This window comes from Phyllobates terribilis, unplaced genomic scaffold (genome assembly GCF_046119375.1).
Source record: "Phyllobates terribilis strain yellow unplaced genomic scaffold, ASM4611937v1 Scaffold_3__8_contigs__length_932513732, whole genome shotgun sequence".
Classification (NCBI taxonomy): domain Eukaryota; kingdom Metazoa; phylum Chordata; class Amphibia; order Anura; family Dendrobatidae; genus Phyllobates; species Phyllobates terribilis.
The window spans coordinates 68,152,251-68,176,918 of record NW_027362763.1 but is presented as its reverse complement, the minus strand read 5'-3'; the positions used below and the strand labels follow the sequence as shown (position 1 = coordinate 68,176,918).

The window sequence follows — 24,668 nt, the reverse complement described above, 5'->3', positions numbered from 1 at the left end:
GGCTGCCAAAATTTGTCTCCAGACACTCAGCATGATGGGAGGAAGGAGGATCAGAGTGAGGAATATGCGGTGCAGACTCACAGCTACTGAGAATTGACCATATAGAAGACAGGGCAGTAGTGGTAGTGGCAAAGTGACTGGAAGCATTATCTGCTATCCAACCAACAACCTTTTGACACTGCTCTGTGTTCAATAGTGGTGTACTGCGTTCCCCTAGTAATTGGGACAGGATGGTCGAGTGACGAGATATGGTTGTTTGTTATGGCACAATTTCAGCTTGCCCACGACCACGTCCTCAGCTTCAGCATCTGCATGCACCATCACCATCACGTCCACTTCCCCGTCCCTTGCCAAGCACCCTGCCCATTTTAAACGGAGGACAATATTTTCCACGTTCGTGAGAAATGGCTGATTTTGGAATGCAGTTATATGTGATACGTCTGACAGAGAACAACGGTTTTAAATATCAGGCCTGTAATTTACTTATATTATTCTACACAGACACCTAGTGTGAATAGCTTGACGAACACATTGCAACAGAATGGAAAAGGAGGCCTATATTTTCCACCTTCAGTTGTAATTTCTTGATTTTTATCGCTGAAATATGGAACAGATCTGGCTGTATTCTGCAGTGCTAACTAGCAAATTGAGCACAAAAATTGGGTACTCTGGATTGTTTTTTAAGCAAATAACCAGGATTAAGATAAAAAAAAATTGCCCTAGCCCCTGATATTTGGGGCTATGTCTACAAATATCTGTAATTATTACAGCAGCAGACAGGACGTTCAATGGACGCTCTTGCACTATATGCACTGCAGTCTGCCACATTCACTGCCTGCCTGGCTAACTCCTGCTATCACCACTGAATATATGCAGCTGGATAAGTCCCCAGAAGAACTGATAGTTCGGATGAATATATATACATATATATATATAATATATGTATATATATATATATATATATATATATATATATATATATATATATATATATACAGTACAGACCAAAAGTTTGGACACAATTCATTTAAAGATTTTTCTGTATTTTCATGACTATGAAAGTTGTACTTTCACACTGAAGGCATCAAAACTATGAATTAACACATGTGGAATTATATACTTAACAAAAAAGTGTGAAACAACTGAAAATATGTCTTATATTCTAGGTTCTTCAAAGTAGCCACCTTTTGCTTTGCACACTCTTGGCATTCTCTTGATGAGCTTCAAGAGGTAGTCACTGGAAATGGTTTTCACTTCACAGGTGTGACCTGTCAGGTTTAATAAGTGGTATTTCTTGCCTTATAAATCGGGTTGGGACCATCAGTTGTGTTGTGCAGAAGTCTGGTGGATACACAGCTGATAGTCCTACTGAATAGACTGTTAGAATTTGTATTATGGCAAGAAAAAAGCAGCTAAGTAAAGAAAACGAGTGGCCATCATTACTTTAAGAAATTAAGGTCAGTCAGTGGGAAAAATTGGGAAAACTTTGAAAGTGTCCCCAAGTGCAGCTGCAAAAACCATCAAGAGCTACAAAGAAACTGGCTAACATGAGGACCGCCTCAGCAAAGGAAGACCAAGAGTCACCTCTGCTTCTGAGGATAAGTTTATCCGAGTCACCAGCCTCAGAAATCGCAGGTTAACAGCAGCTCAGATTAGAGACCAGGTCAATGCCACACAGAGTTCTAGCAGCAGACACATCTCTTCAACAACTGTTAAGAGGAGACTTTGTGCAGCAGGCCTTCATGGTAAAATAGCTGCTAGGAAACCACTGCTAAGGACAGGTAACAAGCAGAAGAGGAATGGACATTAGACCAGTGGAAATCTGTGTTTTGGTGTGATGAGTCCAAATTTGAGATCTTTGGTTCCAACCACCATGTCTTTGTGCGACGCAGAAAAGGTGAAGGGATGGACTCTACATGCCTGGATCCAAACTTGAAGCATCGAGGAGGAGGTGTTATGGTGTGGGAGTGCTTTTCTGATGACACTGTTGGGGATTTATTCAAAATTGAAGGCATACTGAACCAGCATAGCTACCACAGCATTTTGCAGTGGCATGCTATTCCATCCGGTTTGCATTTAGTTGGACCATCATTTATTTTTCAACAGGACAATGACCCCAAACACACCTCCAGGCTGTGTAAGGGCTATTTGACCAAGAGGGAGAGTGATGGGGTGCTACGCCAGATGAGCTGGCCTCCACAGTCACCAGACCTGAACCCAATGGAGATGGTTTGAGGTGAGCTGGACCGCAGAGTGAAGGCAAAAGGGCCAACAAGTGCTTAGCATCTCTGGGAACTCCTTCAAGATTGTTGGAAGACCATTTCCGGTGACTACCTCTTGAAGCTCATCAAGAGAATCCCAAGAGTGTGCAAAGCAGTCATCAAAGCAAAAGGTGGCTACTTTGAAGAACCTAGAATGTAAGACATATTTTCAGTTGTTTCACACTTTTTTTGCTAAGTATATAACTCCACATGTGTTAATTCATAGTTTTGATGCCTTCAGTGCGAATGTACAATTTTTATAGTCAAGAAAATACAGAAAAATCTTTCAATGAGAAGGTGTGTCCAAACTTTTGGTCTGTACTGTATATACAGTGGTGGCCAAAAGTATTGGCACCCCTGCAATTCTGTCAGATAATACTCAGTTTCTTACTGAAAATGATTGCAATGACAAATTCTTTGGTATTATTATCTTCATTTAATTTGTCTTCAATGAAAAAACACAAAAAGAATTGTCCTAAAGCCAAATTGGATACAATTCCACACCAATCCTAAAAAAGGGGGTGGACAAAAGTATTGGCACTGTTTGAAAAATCATGTGATGCTTCTCTAATTCGTGTAATTAAGAGCACCTGTAACTTACCTGTGGCACATAACAGGTGTTGGCAATAACTAAATCACACTTGCAGCCAGTTAACATGGATTAAAGTTGACTCAACCTCTGTCCTGTGTCCTTGTGTGTACCACATTGAGCATGGAGAAAAGAAAGAAGACCAAAGAACTGTCTGAGGACTTGAGAAACCAAATTGTGAGCAATCTCAAGGCTACAAGTCCATCTCCAAAGACCTGAATGTTCCTGCATCTTCCGGGCGCAATGTCATCAAGAAGTTTAAAGCCCATGGCACTGTGGCTAACCTCCCTAGATGTGGACGGAAAAGAAAAATTGACGAGAGATTTCAACGCAAGATTGTGCGGATGGTGGATAAAGAACCTCGACTAACATCCAAGCAAGTTCAAGCTGCCCTGCAGTCCGAGGGTACAATAGTGTCAACCCATACTATCTGTCGGCGTCTGAATGAAAAGGGACTGTATGGTAGGATACCCAGGAAGACACCACTTCTTACCCTGAGACATAAAAAAGCCAGGCTGGAGTTTGCCAAAACTTACCTGAGAAAGCCTAAAACGTTTTGGAAGAATGTTCTCTGGTCAGATGAGACAAAAGTAGAGGTTTTTGGCAAAAAGCATCAACATAGAGTGTACAGGAAAAAAAAGAGGCATTCAAAAAAAAGAACATGGTCCCTACAGTCAAACATGGCGGAGGTTCCCTGATGTTTTGGGGTTGCTTTGCTGCCTCTGGCACTGGACTTCTTGACCATGTGCATGGCATTATGAAGTTTGAAGACTACCAACAAATTTTGCAGCATAATGTAGGGCCCAGTGTGAGAAAGCTGGGTCTCCCTCAGAGGTCATGGGTCTTCCAGCAGGACAATGACCCAAAACACACTTCCAAAAGCACTATAAAATTGTTTGAGAGAAAGCACTGGAGACTTCTAAGGTGGCCAGCAATGAGTCCAGACCTGAATCCCATAGAACACCTGTGGAGAGATCTCAAAATGGCAATTTGGAGAAGGCACCCTTCAAATATCAGGGACCTGGAGCAGTTTGCCAAAGAAGAATGGTCTACAATTCCAGCAGAGCATTGTAAGAAACTCATTGATGATTACCGGAAGTGGTTGTTCGCAGTTATTTTGGCTAAAGGTTGTGCAACCAAGTATTAGGCTGAGGGTGCCAATACTTTTGTCTGACCCATTTTTGGAGTTTTGTGTGAAATGATCATTGATTTGATTTTTGCTTCATTCTCTTTTGTGTTTTTTCCTTGCAAGCAAATTAAATGAAGATAATAATTAATGTTGAGCCACCCCCGTAGTGTTCGAGTTCGGTTCGGTTCGTCGAACACCCGTATGTTTGCCGAACTGTTCGTCGAACTGTTCGTCGAACACCTTTGAACACCATTAAAACCGATGGCAGGCAAACACAAACACATAGAAACACATGGAAAACACATAGAAAACACTTCAAAGGTGTCCAAAAGCTGCCAAACTGCTCAGAAGACACAACTAACACATGGAAAAGTGACAAGTACATATAGTCATGCGAAAAGAAAAGAGGTGGAGGAGTAAAAGGAGGGGGAGACACAGATATAGGCATGTCATGCCCTTTTAAAATCAAGAAAGGCTGGAGTAAAAATCTAGAATCTGCCTACCAACACCCAGACGTCGTGACAAGAAAATTAAAAAAAGAAATATCTTTAGGTAAAATGGCGGTTCCATTCAGAACACTTTCCTTACAAGACGTAGAGGTATCCCCGCTGTGAGTTGTGCCAAAAACAGAACCCAATACATTCGGACTAATCCACCATTTGTCATATCCAAGGGGCAGGTCAGTAAATGAAAAAATAGACTCGGAACCAAGTACAGTAGTATATACTTTACATCCTTTGACAAGGCAATCAGGCGGATCAAGAAGTTGGGAAGGGTCACCCTAATGGACAAAACAGACATTGATGCGGCGTTCCGGTTACTTACTACCTGAGCCTCCAAATAGTGTCCACCTATTGGGCTGCTTCTGGGAAGGAGCATACTATATAGATTGCTGTTTGCCCATGAGGTGGTCCAGATCCTGCTCACTATTTGAGGCGTTTAGTTGCTTCTTCGAATGGGTTGTAATGGACGTTTCTAAGGGGGCACATATTATCCATTACCTCGACAACTTCTTATGCCTGGGCCCAAAAGATTGGCCACAGTGTAAATACACTCGGTAGTCCACCTATGAGAAGGAGAGAGCTGGAGGGAGAGTGGACACCACAGAGCCGAGGGGTTAGATGGAGAGCGAAAGAAGGAAAGAGGGCGAGGAAGGTAAGGGAGTACAGTGGAAGGCTGACCTGAGCTCCCCCACGTTCCTGCTGGGCAGGGAACAGCCCTGGGATGAAAAGCCGCTTACACATCCCTATGAGGTTACCAGTGTAAGCGGGCAGAGGGACTACGCTGGAGTGCGAAGCCGACACGCCCAGTCCGTTCGACCTCCGTGTCTCCGGGTTTGTGCCAGAGCCGCGGTGGACCCTGACAGCCAGCCCCCCTCTCCCAATACTGGTGCCTGTCTGCTGGTGGGTCGAGCCCCCCCAAGGTGGGGGGGGGGGAGTAACATCTGCAGAAGAAAGACCATCTTCCAGCCAAACTAAGATGTCTACTTCTTTTCGTGGACAATGTGATACGATCCCTTTCTTACGGACACGACAATCACTACAAATTCCAGATGAGGCACAAAAATAGCAGGTGCTTCAAGAGATATCAAGTGCTCCTTCAAGTGGGCTCTCCTCCACCTCAACTTCAACATCACAAATACTCCAGTCCTCAGAGGTGTCACCCCAATCGCACGTGCTTCCTCACAGCTCCCAAGTCTCCAGCTGCCCGTCTGAGTATGGGGTAACACAGATGGTTGAGTCTGCACTGCTGTTTACTCATACTATAGCCTGGGAAATGTAGGTCTGCTCCTGAGTTTCTGTTAATCCAGACGAGGAAATGATCTGCACTGATGCCCAGAATCTTTATGAGTCAGATCCAGGACCAGATGAAGAAGGTTCTGAGCATAATGTAGACCCTCGTTCCCAAACTGTAACTTCTGTTGGTGGAGACAATGATGAAGACGATGATGAGACTCAAATACCTGATTGGAGCGACAACTTGACTTTTCGGTCAGGGCAGGAAGAGGTTATCTCTGAGGACGACGGGTGTGAGAACACACAGGGTGATGATGACGAGGTTGGAGATCCCATTTACTGTCAACCCACAGTCAGCCAGTCGATGAGGTCAGCAGAGGAGGTGGAGGAGGATGTGACTAGCCCAGGGGATGGGGCTGACTCCGTACCCGGGCCTTTGCTTGGCCTTGGGGATGTCGCGGTGGTCGGCTACTGGGCCCGTATCCTGGGGTCACTCTTTAAAATGGTGGATAATTGTTAATTTTATAAGAGTTCGTGACGCCACTGTGGTATCTGGTGAGAAGCACCAGCGCTGCAGCAGTCCACTGAGGCCAGTGATAAGGCAGCTCGATGGTATAGCTCCCCACAGGTGGAGCTAGGCCTCAGAAAAGCGTATGCAGGGGGAATGCAGGACAGTCGAGACCCAGCTTGGTCAGAGCAAGAACGGGAACAGACACGGTAGTCACTTCAGTACCTTTTACTGGTGGATATTCAAGCACATCCCGGAGCACTGTAGGGTGAAGGGTGCATATCAGGATCCTCCCCAATGAGCGGGTGTAGGGCCTCCTGTTTCTTGCCTCTGCGTAGTAATTTCCTGACCTGCCTGGTGCTAGGTCTAACTTTGTCTCTGTCCTGCACTGGCTGAACTTGTGGTAGGGCCTTGTCTTGGAGTTCACGCTCCCAGTATGCGGGGCCTAAGCTTCTCCTGTTTCTGTTACGCATCAGCACCTTAGCGATCCTGGGACTTGTAGTTCTCCAGGGATTCCGGATATGCCTTACTGGGTCATAGAGATCCCGGTAAGCTCGGATCCAATGTCCGATAAATGCTTCGGGGTGAGCTGGTTAAGCTCCTCTGCCCCCTATGTACTAACTCTCCACTCGCCTTCGGCCTACTCGGGCCCTCACTAAGCTATACACACTAACGGCAGCTTGCCGCGCTTCACCGATTTTATGGTGCAGGCACACCTTAAGCTCTAACTGGGCTCCCTGAATATAGCTAACAGGAGCCTCGTGCTCCACTGCTGAACTATTAACTGAGTTCTCTAGACTAGACTGAGCTCCACTGCAGACTGACCTTTCTTAGGTTTCTCTACTGCAGGAACTCTTCAGAGGAACTGAACTGCCTAGCTCCACCATCCCTATTTATTTCCCTAGTGGGCTCCCTCTGCTGGTCTGAGGTGGAAGGTGGAGATGTGTGAATGTTTATGGGGGCCTCTTGTGGAGGATTCCATCAATGCACCCTTCTAGGATCTGTGATACCAAGCACAGCTGGGCGTCACAGATGCTATTGATGACGAGGTTAGGTTGCGCCTTCCTGGACAGAGACGGAGTACTGGAAGCACGTCAACAACTGCATCCTCAACCACAACTCTGCCTCTGACCACAAGTCGTAGTGGCTCTTTAGGTCGCATGGGCTCTAAGCCTTGCATAGCCTGAGCATTTTTTCAGATCGATAAGGATGACCCAACTCGTGTTATCTGTAATATTTGTCACCAAAAGCTAAGTAGAGGCCAAAAAATCCATAGTTTGAGTACTTCATACATGAACCGTCACATGGATATGAAGCATTGTTGCAGTGGGAAGCTCACTGTGCAACAATGCGGCCTAGCGGGCCGAGCCAACCACCGTCTGCCCCATCTTGTGCATCCGCGGCCTCTTCATCCTCTGTGACTGGGGGGACAGCAGTCACACATGTTTTTGGACGCAGACCTGCCACATCTTTACCCGCAACAGCCAGTGTGATTGGCAGGTCATCATTTCATTTGGAAGTGGAAACACCAGCTGGTGTTGAGCGCTCTCCAACATCGAGAGCACCACCTTTGGATCAAGGCAACCTAACTTTTCTGCCTGCATCTTCCTCACAGACCGGCAAATTTGCCGGGGACACCCTACACAACCCCCTCTAAGCACAACAGCCAGCCCTCGGTCCCTCAGATGTGGACAAGTAAAATACCATTTCCTCCTAGCCATGACAAAGCTAAGAGGTTTAACTTCACCATCTGCATGCTGTTGGATACAGAAATGCTGCCTTTCCGCCTTATGTCCGTCGCAGTGCCCCAGTGCCAGATGCCCAGTCGGCACTACTTCTCAAAGAAGGGTGTGCCTGCGCTCCACCAGCATGTCGCACACAACATCACCGCTTCTTTGAGAAACTCTGTGTGTCACAGGGTGCATTTCACCACAGACACTTGGGCGAGTACGCATGGACAGGGGCGTTACATGTCGCTGACTGGGCACTGGGTAACTATGGTGACAGCAGGACAAGGGGCTGCTGTCCAAGTCTTGCCGTCCCCACGAGTTGTACATCAATCCTCTTTATCTAGAAGTTCCTCCACTGCTTCTGCCTCCTCAACCTCCTCTCGGTCCTCCACCTGCACCCAAAGCCTGTCTGGTAATGCCACCCACTTTCTCACTGCACAGAAGGAATCCTGCACACCTCCTTACTATGCTGGCAGCAGGGCTCAATGTCATCAGGCGGTTTTTACTTTGAAATGTCTGGGAAATGTGAGTCACACAGCTGAGGAGTTGTGGTCAGCTATGGAGACCCAGTTTCATGAATGGTTGTCTCCACTGGAGCTGCAACCAGGGAAGGCCATGTGCGACAATGCTGCAAACCTGGGTGCGGCCCTTCGCCGGGCCAATGTCACACACGTGCCTTGTATGGCTCACGTGTTGAGCCTGGTTGTCCAGCAATTTTTAGTCCACTATCCCGGACTAGATGGCCTCCTGCAGATGGCACGGTCGCTGTGTGCTCACTTCCGCCGTTCGCATCCCGCAGTTCAACGACTTACATCTCTACAGAAGTCATTCGGCCTGCCAGTTCACCAGCTGAAATGTGATGTGCCGACATGGTGGAATTCAACTCTGCACATGTTGCAGCGACTGTGGCAGCATCAACAAGCCCTGGTGCAATAGGTTCTGAAGAATAACCTGGGCCAACGTGATGCAGAGGTGGGGCAAATCACTCTGCAGGAGTGGTCTCAGATCAGGGACCTAAGAAGTTGATGAGCCCCCTGGGCCGTGGGGTACCCGGAGCCGGGCCGGTAGACGCTGGGGGTTGTAGTCACTGTGGCGGTGACCCGGTCCGTGACCCAGGGCGGTCAATCCAAGATAATTTGTATATATGGGCATTATAATGTCTGACTACGAAACATGTGGAGTGCGGCCAAAGGGGCCGCCGCTGCGGAACAGTCCTCTGAAGCTGGTGGTTTTGCAGCAATGGTATTATTACTCCCCACTTGAAGAGTGTAGCTTCAGGGCAGTGTGGGTGGATGATGGTGGTTGTAGTGCAGGGAGTCAGTAATGAACACAGAGTCCGTGTGATGCAGTCCCAAGATCTTTACTCACAGTTGTTGCAGTCTAGATTACAGGTACCAGAGCAATCTTCCCCGTCGTGCTGTGCGTACTCAGTGAGGGGCTCAGTCCACCCCCAGATAGCTCCGGAGTACTTATCAGGACCCCCTTCTGTGTGTCCTTTCTCTGGCCTTCTCCCTTCCCCTCACACCCAGTGACTCATCCGGTATCCTCGGGCCTTGGCGGGCGACGTGTGTTCCGTCCCCTGGGTCCTATGTGGCTACCTTCTTAGTGAGACTGGTGTGGACTTTGGCCTGCAGTACATGAAATGCTGCAGCCTCCAGTTTCTAGTTGAGCATTGCTGTTTCTCCGCTAGTTGAGGGACCGGTTCCCCTTATCTGGCTAGACCCCTCTACCTCTTGGTAGCAGCAGGCATACGGTTGGCCTTCTGCACAGCCCGTACCCCTAGGGTCCCTACGGTTCCTGGAGCCTTCCTGCTCCCACTCCTCTCTTCTCTCCTTCAGTACTGGGCCTCCCAGGCTAGGCCCGCCTCCAGAGCAGAGCTCGTGCAGAGCCTCTGCTCCTGTCACTTCTCCTCCTCTGACTGGCTTGCTCTTTCTAAGATGGCTTCCTATTTATACTCATCCTGTCATGTGCTCCCCTAAGCTGCTTTCTCCACCCACACCCACTACATAGCACCCTCCCGTCAGCTAGGGACCTGGGACTGTGCTCTCCCTTAGGAGCAATCTCTCCCTACCCCCACTGCGGGTATGTGTTAGATGCAGGTGTTAGGGTCCCAAGCCATACTCCTTCCTTACCTGAGGGTGAGATACCACACCTCTGGGTGAGATGCAGTACCTCTGTGGCGACTGAACCCTCAGGGGCGCCACACACCCTTCTGCACAGTTTTGAAATGGCGACAAAGATGCTTAGTGCTGACGATGCCATTATCAGCATGATTATTCCGGTGATATACAAGCAGGAGCACACGTTAAACAGAACTCAGAGTCAGGTGGTGGGACAAGAGGAGGTGGAGGAAGTAGAGGAGGAGTCATATGCGGAATGGATAACATCTCCAAGGTTCAGACGGTCGACAGCACCAAGGCGGCAGGCATTGGAGTGTGGGGTAGAGGGATTAACCAGGGCGCATGGTAGCAGCCAAACTGTTGAGGAAGGTGCAGGAGCCGAGTAAGAAGTGGAGGACGAACTGGCGATGGGCATGTAAGACTCATCAGATGAGGGAGACCTTGCTCACATTTCTCTTGTGTGAGGTTGGGGGGAGAGGGCAGAGAAAGGAAGCATGATTCTTACCTCGCTACCAACACAACAAGGACTTGGTCCTCCAGGATGCGCAAGACACATGAGTGCCTTCTTGCTGCACTACCTGCAACATGACCCTTGGATTGTCAGAATTCTAAGTAATCCCGATTACTGGGTTGCCACACTCTTAGATCCCCGGTACAAAAATAAATTTGTCGAAATAATTCCTGCCATAGAAAGGGATTCACGCATGTAGGAGTATCAGCAGAGGCTGTTGCAGAATCTTACATGTGCTTTTCCACAAACACCAGTGCTGCACGTAGTGAATCTCACAGTTCTAACTTGCCAACCGTGGGACTGTCCAGTCTTCATCACTCAAAACATAATAGTAACACCGTATCTGCTGGTAACAGCAATTTTGTGGAATAATTTCACCAATTTTTAAGACCATCCTTTGCAAGGCCGCAGGAGACAAGTAGTCTGACACATAGTCAACGCCTAGAGAGGATGGTACAGGAGTATCTCCAAGTGTACATCGAAGTCATGACTGTGTCACTGGACCCTTGCTCACTTTAGGCTTACAATCAGGAAAAATGGCCTGATCTCGCCACTCACGCCTTGGAGATCTTGTCGTGCCCCGCAACTGCGTTCTCTCTGAACGTGTGTTCAGCGCTGCAGGTGGTGTGCTGACACATAAGCGCACGTGGCTGTCCACTGACAATGTAGACAGACTCACGTTCATAAAGATGAACAAATCATGGATCCGCAAGGACTTTTCTACCCCTGTGTCATCCTGGGGAGACTAAAAGCTTGAGGAATTGGGAAAATCACCTCACCAACCATTTTAAGCAACTCTCGGGCAATTGATGCCACTTAAGTGGTGTCTGTGCCACAATTTTTGGAAAAAATGGAGACTCTTTTTGGAGTCCCTTTGCTGTGTTTTACGTGACGTTTATATCGTCAGTTCCAGGTGGGGTCAGGTCGGTCCCCCCCCGCTTTTAACCAGAAGAAACTACATACACTTTGGCTTGGGGTAACACAGATGGTTGAGTCTGAAGAGCTGTTTACTCATACTATAGCCTGGCAATCAGACCTCTGCTCCAAAGCTTCAGTGTCTGCTAGTCAGCATAGTAGCCCAGCTATGAAGCAAGCTACACTGCCTGTGTATCTAATAACAATTTTTTACTGCATCTAACCCAGCCAATCATTTTGGGCTAGCAGCAGTGTCTCGTAGTCAGCGGAGTAGCCCATCTGAAGCAAGCTATACCGCCTTTGTATCTAATAACAATTTTTAACTGCATCTAGCCCAGCCAATACTTTGGGCCTAGTAGCAGTGTTTGCTAGTCAGCGGAGTAGCCCAGCTGTTAAGCAAGCTATACCGCCTGTAGATCTAATTACAAATTTTTAACTGCTTCTAGCCCAGGCAATACTTTAGGCATAGTAGGGGTTTCTGCTAATCAGCGGAGTAGCCCAGCTGTTAAGCAAGCTACACTACCTGTGCTTTGGACACTTCATTTTTTCAAAGGAAACGCTTCGGGCCCCCGGGAAACTCAGTTCAGAGCATCGGGGAGGTGCCCCAAGGCAAAGGGGCTGGGACTGGCAGTAGCACGCCTTGCGGCGGACCGCCAAGCTCGATCCTTATAAAAGCTATTTAACTGCAACAGCTTTAGTGGACGCTACTGGACATGCCCTCCAATAGATCCTTGTAAAAGGATTTAAAGTGTACTCATTCAAATTACAAAGCCAATTTAAATTACAGAGCTTAGACCTGCCTCCACTGCAGGGGGTCTCGACCCACCAGCGGACAGGCATCAGCATTGGGAGAGGGAGTTGGCCGTCAGGGTCCACCTCGGCTCTGGCACAAACCCGGCGATACGGAGGTCGCACGGGCAGGAAAAGCCTGGCCGCGTCGGCTTCGCACTCCAGCTTAGTCCCTCTGCCCGCTCACGCCCATAACCTCAAAGGGATGTGCAAGCGTTTTTTCTACCCAGGGCTTTTCCCCGCCCAGCAGGAATGTGGGGAAGCTCAGGTCGGCCTTCCACCGTAGTCCCTTACCTCCCTTGCCCTCTTTCCTTCATCCGTTCTCCATCTAACCCCTCGGCTCTGAGGTGTCCACTCTCCCTCCAGCTCTCTCCTTCTCACAGGTGGACAACCACGTGTATTCACACTGTGGCAAATCTTTTGGGCCCAGGCATAAGAAGTTGTCGAGGTAATGGATAATATGTGCCCCCTTAGAATCGTCCGTGACGACTCATACGAGGAAGCAACTAAAGGCCTCAAATAGTGAGCAGGATATTGAGCACCCCATGGGCAAACAGCGATATATATAGTATGCTCCTTCCCAGAAGCAGACAAATAGGTGGACACTATTCGGAGGCACAGGTAGTAAGTAACAGGAACGCCCCCTCAATGTCTGTTTTGGCCATTAGGGTGCCCCTTCCCAACTTCTTGACCTGCCTGATTACCTTGTCAAAGGAGGTACAGTATGTACTACTGTAATTGGTTCCACGTCAATGTTGTCATTTACTGACCTGCCCCTTGGATAAGACAAATGGTGGATTAGTCCGAATGTATTGGGTTCCGTTTTTGGCACGACTCCCAACGGGGATACCACTAGGTCTTGTAAGGAAATTGTTCTGAATGGAATCGCCATTCTACCTAAAGATATTTCTTTTTTTAATTTTCTTGTCACGACGTCTGGGTGTTGGTAGGCTGATTTTAGAATTTTACTCCAGCCTTTCTTGATTTTAGAAAGGCATGACATCCCTATATCTGTGTCTCCTCCTCCCTTTACTCCTCCACCTCTTTTATTTTCGCATGACTATATGTACTTGTCACTTTTCCATGTGTTAGTTGTGTCTTCTGTGCAGTTTGTCAGCTTTTGGACACCTTTGAAGTGTTTTCTATGTGTTTTCTATGTGTTTTTGTTTGCCTGCCATTGGTTTTAACGATGTTTGACGAACAGTTCGATGAACAGTTCGGCGAACATACTGGTTTTCGACGAACCGAACCCGAACACTACGGGGGGTGGCTCAACTCTAGTAAGGAGGAGGACCGTGGTGCGGAAGTGGAAGAGGAGGAGGTGGTAGATGATCTAGTAACTGACCCAACGTGGCAGGAGGACACATAGAGCGAGGCCAGCAGCACACAGCGGGAGGAAGGCAGAGTACCTCAACAGGCAGGAAGAAGCAGTGTGGTGGACAATGGTTCGCCGTAACACCAACACGAGGGACGTTGCCAGTGCACACTGTAGGTGTTCCAGAGTCTGGAATTTTTTTAAAGACTCTGCTGATAACCCCAAAAAGGCCATTTGTACCACCTGCCATGCCAGCATCAGCAGGGGTGACAAAACTACCAGCCTGACCACCACCAGCATGATCAGGCACATGTAAGCAAAGCACCCGACTTTGTGGGGCAAAGCCCAGGGTCCATGACCAGTGTCAGCGGGTGTCACCACTGCTTCTTCTGCTGTCGTGCGTGTAAGAGAACCCCCTGTTGTGCATGCAAGGCAATCCCCTGTCCATACAGCATGCAAAGATGCCCCCTCCTCTCAGTCTTCACTTGTTATGGCAGTTTCTCAAGAAACAGCATCAACGTCCACGTCCCACCGCAGCGTTCAATTGTCCATATGCCAGACCTTTGAACGAAAGCGCAAATTCGCAGCCAATGCCCCACAGGCCACAGTCCTAAATTCACACATTTCAAGACTCCTTGCATTGGAAATGCTGCCATTTAGGCTGGTGGAGACGGAATACTTCTGCAACCTTATGGCGGTGGCCATCCCTCGGTACTCGGTCCCCAGCCGACACTATTTTGTCTGGTGTGCCATCCCCGCACTACACAAGCACATGTCCAAAAACATCTGCCATACCCTCAACTATGCAGTTGTCCACGTTGACAACGGAGACGTGGACAAGTGCTTGTGGCCAGGGATGGTACATCTCCCTGATGGCACACTGGGTGAACATAGTTGAAGTAGGGACCCAGTCGGACTTTGGGACGGAACACATCCTCCCCACACCCAGGATTGTGGGCCCTATGTCAGTCAGAGTTGCCCTCACAGTGTACAGCTCCTGTGCATCATCCTCCTCATCCTCCTCATGTCCATCTCAGATATCACCACATCAGTTACAAGCTGGTAGCGCTGCAGTACTGCCTCCGCCAAGCGGCAACAGGCTGTGCTGAAACTCATAAGCTTAGGTGATAAACCTCACACTGCTTGTGAGTTGTAAATAGCTGTGAAGGAGCAGGCAGATCTGTGGCTGACACCGCTGAACCTACATCCAGGCATGGTCATGTGTGACAATGGCCGTAACCTCTTGGCGGCTCTGAGGCGAGGCGAGATCACACACGTACCATGCCTGGCTCATGTGTTTAAACTTGTGGTTCAGCAGTTTCTTAAATCATACCCCGAGTTGCCAGATCTGCTCATCAAAGTACGCCGCCTGTCAGCTCATTTTTGCAAGTCGACTACAGCTTCCGCCGCTCTTGCTGTGTTGCAGCAGTTTTTGCAGCTTCCATCACACCGACTGGTGTGTGATGTCCCCACACGTTGGAACTCTACCTTCCACATCTTGCAAAGGATTTGTGAGCAGAAGAAAGCAGTTGTGGAGTACCAGCTGCAACAAAGCCGTCGATATTCAGGTCAGACTCCACACATAAGACCTCAGGAGTGGACCTGGATGTCTGACATATGTACCTTCTTGACAAACTTTGAGGAGTCCACCAAGATGGTGAGTGACAATGACGCCATCATTAGCGTCAGCATCCCACTTGTCTGTCTTTTGCAACGCTCTCTGCAGAGAATTAAAGAGGAGGCATTGCAGCCAGAGTATGATGAGATGGATCAAGAAGCCGTAGCAGGCAATTACACACAGCCCAGCCTCATCTCATCCCAACGTGCATTGGGGAACAATGAGGGAGAGGAGGAGGAGGAGGAACAGGAGCTGGTATCATGCTCTGAAGATGGTAGTACCTGTACAACTGTCATACCATCGGTTCAGCGTGGGTGGCCTGAGGACAGGGGGGAGGGGGAGGAGGAGGAGAGCAAGGTCAGTCGTCATCTTGGTGAGGACACAGAAGTCTTGCCCGTTACCAGTCAGGCATGCATGGCTGACTTTATGTTACGCTGCCTTAACCGTGACCCTCGCATTGTCAAAATGTTGGGTGACAGTCATTACTGGTTGGTGAGACTTTTAGACCCCCCGCTACAAGGAGAACTTTCACTCTCTTATTCCTGAGGTGGAGAGGTCTACAAAAATGGGTCAGTACCAGAAGGCCCTTGCTGCAGAACTGTTAAAAAAATTCCCATCTGAAGACGCTAGCGACAGAGTTCACAGTTCATTGCCCAACCAAGGCGTACAGGTGAGAGAGACGCAACTCCAATCCAGCAGAGGCAGGGGAACACTGTCAATGTTCTTGGACAGTTTTCTGAGACCCGGCCAGGTTACAGGCCCTGAGGCGTGGGGTACTCTCACAAGGAGTAGAAAGTTTCAAAAGATGGTGAGGGAGTACCTTGCCGACCGTACCAGCGTCCTCTGTGATTCCTCTGTGCCTTTTAATTATTGGGTATCAAAGCTGGACACTTGGAATGAACTCGCTCTGCATGCCTTGGAGGTCCTGGCCTGCCCTACTGCTAGCGTGTTATCGGAGTATGTTTTTAGTGCCACTGGGGGAATTATAACTGATAAGCGCACTCGCCTGTCAGCTGACAATGCTGACAAGCTGACCCTTATCAAAATGAACAAGGGCTGTATTGGGCCAGATTTCTTATCACCACCAAATGACAGCAGAGTAACATAAAGTCAAATCCACTGTGTTATTTCGGGAAGTGTATTCACATGCACCGCTTCACACCCACACATGGGTATACGCTTCCTCATTTCGGCTGTTTTTTTCTCTTCTTCTTATCCTCAGCCTCCACCACCACTATACCACCAGGGTGATGGTGGTCCGTGTTGCCAGCATTGCAAGTTCCTCTGTCCTAATATGCTTGGAAGGCGTGAGCAAAGACTATGGGAGACCCACTCCCAATAATGGGAATAATGTTTTTAAGATGCTGAACTGCATGGCTCTTGCAAGGGACATTAAAACCGTCTTGTTAAGCTACTGTGACCTCCACTTGCCTTCCAAGGGGCATTGATATTTTCTTTTTATTCCACTGTGACCTGCACCACTCTTCCAAGGGGCATTGATATTGTCTTTTTATTCCACTGCAACCTCCACCACTCTTCCAAGGGGCATTCATATTGTCTTTTTATTCCACTGCGACCTCCACCACTCTTGCAAGGGGCATTGATATTGGCTTTTTAATCAGCTGCGACCTCCACCACTCTTCCAAGGGGCATTAGAACCATCTTGTTAAACCACTCTGAACTCCACAGCTCTTCCAACGGACATTAAAACCGTCTTGTTAAAAAACTCTGAACTCCACAGCTCTTCCAATGGGCATTAAAACTGTCATGTTAAACCACTCTGAACTCCACAGCTCTTCCAAGGGGCATTAAAACCGTCTTGTTAATCCACTATGAACTCCACAGCAGTTCCAAGGAGCATTAAAACCGTCTTGTTAAACTACTCTCAACTCCACAGCTCTTCCAAGTGGCATTAAAACCGTCTTGTTTAACCACTCTGAACCACACAGCTCTTCTAAGGAGCATTGATGTTGTCTTTTTATTCCACTGTAACCTCCACCACGCTTGCAAGGGGCATTAATATTGTCTTTTTAATCCACGGTAACCTTCACCACTTTTCCAAGGGGCATTTATATTGTCTTTTTATTCCACTGTGATCTCCACCACTCTTGCAAGGGGCATTGATTTTGTCTCTTTAATCAGCTGCGACCTCCACCACTCTTCCAAGGGGCATTAAAACCTTCTTGTTAAACCATTCTGAACTCCACAGCTCTTCCCGGTGGCATTAAAACCATCTTGTTAAACCACTCTGAACTCCACAGCTCTTCCAAGGGGCATTAAAACCATGTTGTTAAACCACTCTGAACGCCACAGCTCTTCCAAGGGGCATTGATATTGTCTTTTTATTCCTCTGTAACCTCCACCACTCTTCCAAGGGACATTGATATTGTCTTTCTATTCCACTGTAACCTCCACCACTCTTCCAAGGGGCATTGATATTGTCTTTTTATTCCACTGTAACCTCCACCTCTCTTCCAAGGGACATTGATATTGTCTTTCTATTCCACAGTAACCTCCATCACTCTTCCAAGGGGCATTGATATTGTCTTTTTATTCAACTGTGACCTCCACCACTCTTCCAAGGGGCATTGATATTGTCTTTTTAATCAGCTACAACCTCCACCACTCTTCAAAGGGGCATTGAAATGTTGTTATAAATTATCTCTAACCTCCACGACTCTTCCAACGGGCATTACATTTCCTCCTAATTTTAGTCAGCTTTTGCTTTTCAATGCATAGGCGAAAAACTAAGGGAGACCCACTCCCCAATAATGGGTAGAAGGTTTTTAGTACGCTATAATCCACGTCTGTTTCAAGGGGCATTGCAGTTCCTCATAATTTTTGGAAAGCCTTCCATTCACTGATTAGGCCAACAGTGTACAGGAGACCCAGTTGCTATAAATGGAAAAAATGGTTTAGTTAAGGCCCTGTGACCTCCATGTCACTTCCAAGGGGCATTGTAGTGCCTCAAAATTTTTGGTAGGCATTGCACTCACTGTATGCCCTATAACTGTGTAGTCGAACTGCTACTTTTGGTACAGAAACATATCATACAAGACATGTGTGGTTGACTGGTCTGATATTGATGTGAATGGTCCCTGTTCCTCCTGCTCTTTCTCCTTTGCCACCACCTCATCCATCATTCATCACCTGAAGCTTTGTTTTAAGGGGAGTTATAGAGCTGAGATAGTAGCAGGAAAACATCCAGCAGTCCTCGGAGGAGGTAGGATATGTGCCAAAACGCTGACCACCTCAGGCCTAGCCGCTACTACATACATGCGCTTGCATTCCAAGGAACAGAAAGCTAAGGAGATGGATGGCCTCATGATCATGAATAATTTACTTGTTGTGTAGGAGGCCGACCACTGCTGCTGTCTACCTTCTGAACCTTGTGTTGAAGCCTGATTGACCCAGGACTCGCAAACCTCTATGTCTGGAGAACGTGTTGCATCCCAGTGTCAAACTGTGTCCCAGCTTCCACAATATAAACCCAGTGTGAAGGCGTCAGTGAGATGGACCATCCCTGGCCACATTCACTTGTCCACGTGTTTGTGGTTAGGCTGTCCTTCCCACTAAATGCTCTGGGGAGGGCACAGGTAATTTTTTGGTATGCGTGCCTGTGTATAAGGCGCACCGGGACAAATAGGGGCGGCTGGGGACTGAGTATGGACACCCGGCCGCTCCCTGGCGGCTGGGGACCAAGCGTGGACACCCGGCCGCCGACCGGCTGGGGACTGAGTATGGACACCCAGCCGCCCCCTGGCAGCTGGGGACCGAGTATGGACACCCGGCCGCCCCCTGGCAGCTGGGGACCGAGCGTGGACACCCGGCTGCCGGGCAGCTGGGGGCTGAGTATGGATACCAGGCCGCCGATGCAGCCATGACATGGTGGCCTGCGTCTGCCTCCACATGCCTAAAAGGCCCAATTTCAAGTGCCAGAAAGCTAGCAGTATGGTATTGCAGCCTGGGAGTGGGTGGGTGGCAGGCTGCAAACTTGCGCTTGCATTGCAAGGAATGGGGGAGGTACAATTGAACACTGCCCTAAGACAAGGACTTGCACAGGGATAGTTGCAATTCTGCATCTTTTGATACGGCAAGGATCACTTCTGATTGGCACACTTTTAGGCAGTTACCTGGGAGTCAGAGATGCTTCCAGGGGTCTTCCCCATGCTGTTCCCATATCTTTTCAGCACTGTACGCATGTGTCATACAGCACATGCCCAGATAAGATTGTAAAATGTTAAAATTACATTTCCCGGTGAATGCATTTGTCACGGATGAAAGCAATACAAAAGTGCAAAAACGCATAAAAAATGCTACTTGTGAACATAGCCCAAGGTGTGGAGGAGTATTTTTTTTTTGTTTATTTATTTTACCTTATACACAAGTCTTTACCCTGGAAAGGAAGTTCCTTAACATATTTCACAGGAAAACGGTTTCAGATTAGTTTTTGAACGTTTTATTGTGAGCCTGTAAAAGTGGCTTAATACCTCTAACGATGTTGTTGACAGCAGTGACCTGGGGGTTGGAAATGCTTCTTGGGGCGATCCCCATGCTGTTCCCATGTCTTTTGAGCACTGTCACTATTGTTTTGGGCACTTTATAGGCTTTCTACAGACTGCCGGGGGTGCCGCCGCAAAAATGCTCGGGTCTCCCATAGACTAACATTGGGCTCGTTGCTCTTGTCGAGCACCCGAGTATCACGGTGAGCTCGGCCCAAGCTTCGAGCACCCGAGCATTTTAGTGCTCGCTCAACACTAGTTATGATGGCACAGCATGCAAACCACCCGTGACTTGTCGTCAGCACATTGCCTTAAGAAATTCTACATCAGGGAGCTCCTTTGGGCTGCCTTTGGTTTGCTCATATCCTTGGCGTGGTGGGTAGTCGCAGACCTACTGGATAGGGGCTGACCACTTTACTTTTGTGCCCTGTTCCCTCTTTTGCTGTGCTGCTGAGCAGCAAGACCATCTCCTTTTCCACTGAACTGCGCACGTGACTTGGATGGCCTTCGCTCCACATGGGGTTTAGGACCCCATCATCCCCCGCTTCATCTTCCAAACACTCCTCACCTCTGACTGCTTTACCAGTCTGCACACTGCAAAAAGATGCATCAGTTTTCACCTGGTTTTTGTCATCCTCTGAGATGTGCTGCAGTGGTGCACTGAACGTGTGCACTAGCACTCCCACGTACTCACCCTCCAACATAAAAAGTGGTTGGGCATCAGTGCACTAAGTATCATACACTTCTTGAGCAGAGCCAGGTGGATGGGTCACAGAAGCCCAGCCAGTGGAGTCATCAAAAAGCAGAAGAGACTGATGTATGACTTGGGGCTCAGACTACTTGGCTGATTTGAAAGTGGGAGAGGTGGAAGCTGGATGACCATGGTCCTCAGGAGCCAACTCTGCGCTTTGTACAGGGGACTGGGTGGAAGACAATTCAAAGGAACTGTAGGCACTCTAAGCTATCCAATCTAACACCGCCTCAACACATTTTGGCTTTTCCATTCTACCAGCGATACCCAGGCCTAAGTAATGCTGCAAAATGTCCTGTCACCTGTCTCTAAGTTCTGGAGAGCTTTTTGTTGTAAACTGGGGATTGACGTGTCATTTTCCTTTGCTTACTATCCTGAAATCAACAGTCAGACTGAGAGGACAAATCAATCGTTGGAACAAATTTTAAGATGTTTTGTGGCAGCTCAGCAGGATGGGTCTTCATTTTTACCTCTTGCTAATTTTTCCTTTAACAATCAGTAAATCAGTCTACTGGAACATCGCCGTTTTTCTGTAATTATGGTTTTCATCCCCATTTTGGTGAGTTTTCTAAGATTAGTTCTGAATGTCCTGGATGGAAGTCACTGTGCAGAGACTTTGAGATGTCTGGAGGGAGGTTTAAAAGAATATTGGGACCGCCCAGATTCTTCAAAAACAGAAGGTCAATAGTAGACAGTCAGTGGGTCTTGTTTTTAAGGATGGGGATATGGCTTGGATGTAATCCAGAAACATTAAACTTAAGGTACTGTTAACAAAGTTGGATCCGAAGTTCATCAGTCCCTATGAAATTTTGGAAGTGGTCAATGCGGTAGCCTTTAGGTTGAAGCTTCTTCCATCCCTCTCCACATCCCTAACGTCTTCCATAAATCACTGTTGATGGAGTTTATCCCCTCAGTGGTGTTGCCCTAGTCCCCACTTCCTCCGGTTGCTGTAAGAGACAGTATGAGGTGAAGAGAGTTGTGAAGTCTCGTGGGGTCTGAAATTTCCTCCAGTACCTCATCCACTGGAAAGTATATGGCCCTAAGGAGAGATCATGGGTCTAAGCTCAAGATGTGAAGGCCGAGCGGTTTGTCAGGAACTTCAATATGAAGCTTCCTGGGGAACCTCGGGGTCCAGTAGTTTTCCCTAGAAGAGGGTGTACTGTAATGATTCCACTTCTCAGTGTGTCTTAGGGTGCAGTAATTGACAGTTCAGTCATCCAGTCTGGTGCAGGTATGTTCTGAGCGGTCTATGTTTTTTGACCCTCCAAACTGAAAAAACAGCTCAACTCGATTCTACTCAAGAAATGACAAATTCCCAGATCACTCTGATCTCAGATTACTCATCCTATTATATTCTATGGAGGAATGAAGAGCAGAGTGGAAAAATAGGAATAAGGAGAAACCTCACCCCAGAGTTGGATGTACATCTACACAGCTTGGTATTGCTGTGCAATGTCTACCATGCTACTTCTGCTTCTGTCTTTGTGCTAGTTAAGGAAAGAAGAGCAGGAATCCCACCTTGTGTGCTTTTTATGGGAGACATCATAGCAGCTAGTCTCCAGCCACCATCGTGAAAATTTAGAGATAGAGCCTGCAAAGGGAAAAACTGGTGAAAATGCAGGAGACCAGTTATATATTGGCAAGTAGTAATGAAAGTCCGACTCTTCATAAGCATAGCTTATTCTGAAAAGTTCCTTGAAAGTACAATTACTTTTACTACATACCCTTATTCTTTTTCCATGAAACGCCCCTTCATTGTAAAAAAATAATGAAACATTCTTAAGTTCTGAAATGATTAATAATAATTAAAAAAATAAAGCTGTAATTGATATATATTTTTAAGTTGGTCATCAAGATGGAGGATGAACATAAAACCAACAATTATCAACAGTTACATGTATATAAGAATAGAATATTCAATTAATTTACATTGCTTTTTCAACTGCAACTACATCGCCCTCCTGTGGCACTGAACAATAAATCAATGCATAAGCATGGTTGTCAGTCTGTTCACAGATGTTGGTTTACATCTGCCATTAACTTCCATTATTAAAAAGTACACCTTAAATTTAGACGTTTGTGGTTTCCTGTGGAACGCACGCCTATATAGAGTAATAAAATATATAAACCTGCAGCGCATTGTCAAAGAGTTTATACATTTGGCATATTTCCCCTACAGATCAACCAGTTCTTCAGGAAAATATCCTCTTTAGGAGGGGTGTTGGTTTTCTACAGAAAGAAAGTGTGAAAATTTCTAAAACTGCTTAGAAATTCATTCTGTCTATTCACCTTCTGAATGTTACTGCTCACGAACATATATATTGGATCTTGCATAAAGCGACATTATCGAGGTAAGTGTATCCAAATTATTATTTTTAGGTATATTACATGTTGCTTTAAAAGAAGCATGTGTACACCTACTGGGTTATGAGAAGTTTTTGATCATTGAACAGTCATAAAAAGTATGAAAACAATATGTTCAGAAAGAAAGCGCTAAACAAAATGCGAACACAAAATCTAGGATTATTACTAATGTTCTAATGGATTCTTTGTACTTGTTGCTATATCAGAGGGCCATTGTTTGTTCACATTTTAGCATTACTTGGACCCATGGCATTTTCCAGAAAAGAATTCTAAGTACAGTATTTTTCAAACTACAGGACGCACCGGACCATAAGACGTACCACAAATTTTAGGGTTTAAAGTAAGAAAAAAATATTTTTTATAACATGGGGGTCTGTTTTATAATCTGAATAGGTATCTTACCTGGGGAGCGCTGGCAGTGCAGTGGGGGTCACAGGAAGCCGGCTGTGGCAGAAGTAGAGCAATGCTGCTGGCCCTGGGTGGGAGAAAAGGGTGTCCCAGCAGCAGAGGGTTGAGGCAATGGTGGAGCAGGATTGCAGGACACAGGGTCGCTCCCTCAGGGAAATAGCCACTCAAGCTGATGCATGCACAGACTTGGATCTCGGCGGCCATTTCCCTGAGGCCCACGGCATTAGGAAGATGGCCACTGGAGACGGCGCATGTGCATTTGAGATCTCAGCTGGGCCAAGATCCCAGTCTGAGCATGCGACCCACGGCTTCAGGAAATTCGCCGGCAGGAAAGCTCTGTCTAACCGCCGATACTAGACCTGAGGCATCACACCGCTTCTACCGCTGCCAGGTTCCTGAGGGAGAGACCCTGCTTCCTGCGATCCCGCTCCACCACCACCGCAACTCTCCGGTAAGCTGAATTCGGACTCTAAGACGCACCATCCATTTTCCTCCCAAACTTGAGGGAGAAAAAGTGTGTTTTATGGTCTGAATAGTACCATTATTATGACATGCCAAATTCAAACAAATTCCCAAATGCAAATGTACCATTTCTGCATCTCTTGGCAGGAAAAATGCAGCATACAATACGTGCTTTTTTGCCAAATTTTTTATGTGCTTTTCACATCTGTTTTGGTGCAGATTTTTCCTCACTCATCAGTGTGAGTAATATCTGCAGCAAAAACGCTGAAAGAATTGACATGCTGCAGATAATTCTCCACCAAATCTGCAAGTCAAAAATAAGCAACGTGAGCATGAGACTTCAGGACTCTCATTCACTTTGCCGGCATCAGGAAATCCTTCAGATTTTGTGACAAATCTGCGCAAAAATAAAAGCGACAGATCTGTGACAGAACTGCAACGTGTACAGAGGCCCTAAGATGTTACCTTAGAGTCGGTGTGGTAACAGCTGGTGAATACTTTAGGTTATAAGTAGTGTTGAGCATTCCGATACTGAAATATCGGGTATCGGCCGATATTCACTGTATCGGAATTCCGATACTTAATTCCGATACTTTTATAATATCGAATACCGGAATCGGAAGTTCCCATAATGCCTGCGCTCTGCAGTGTCTGTGAAGGATGACAAGCTGGATGGCAGCGCTCAGCTGCGATCCAGCTTGTCATCAGAATGCCATCCCAGCGTGGGAGAATTCTCCTGATTGTTTAAAAGCCGGCGGGCGGTAAAAAGCCGCCGGCTTTTAAACAATCACACAGCCCCATACTGCTTCCCCGCAGCCTCCCACCCCGATCCTCCGCTCCCCTCGCCACCTCCAATCCCAATCGTAAATTAGGACCGGGCGGGGAGCGCAGCACCAAGGAGCGAAGGACCCGGGCGGGGAAGCCGGCAGTGAAAAGACTTCACCGCCGGCTTTCCCGTTC

At 47.4% G+C, this 24,668-nt stretch overlaps 1 protein-coding gene across 2 annotated transcripts in view; it reads left to right on the top strand.

Moving 5' to 3' along the window:
- The window catches only part of LOC141257934 (uncharacterized), a 78,832-nt gene that overhangs the window by 30,380 nt on the left and 23,784 nt on the right, over positions 1 to 24,668 (top strand). Inside the window, exon 2 of one of the 2 annotated variants that reach the window (XM_073672935.1) lies at positions 22,654 to 22,825. The exons of the other annotated variant lie outside the window; for it this stretch is intronic. The gene's annotated coding sequence lies outside the window, so the exon portion shown is untranslated. The remainder of the gene's footprint in view (positions 1 to 22,653; positions 22,826 to 24,668) is intronic. 2 annotated transcript variants of the gene reach the window in all.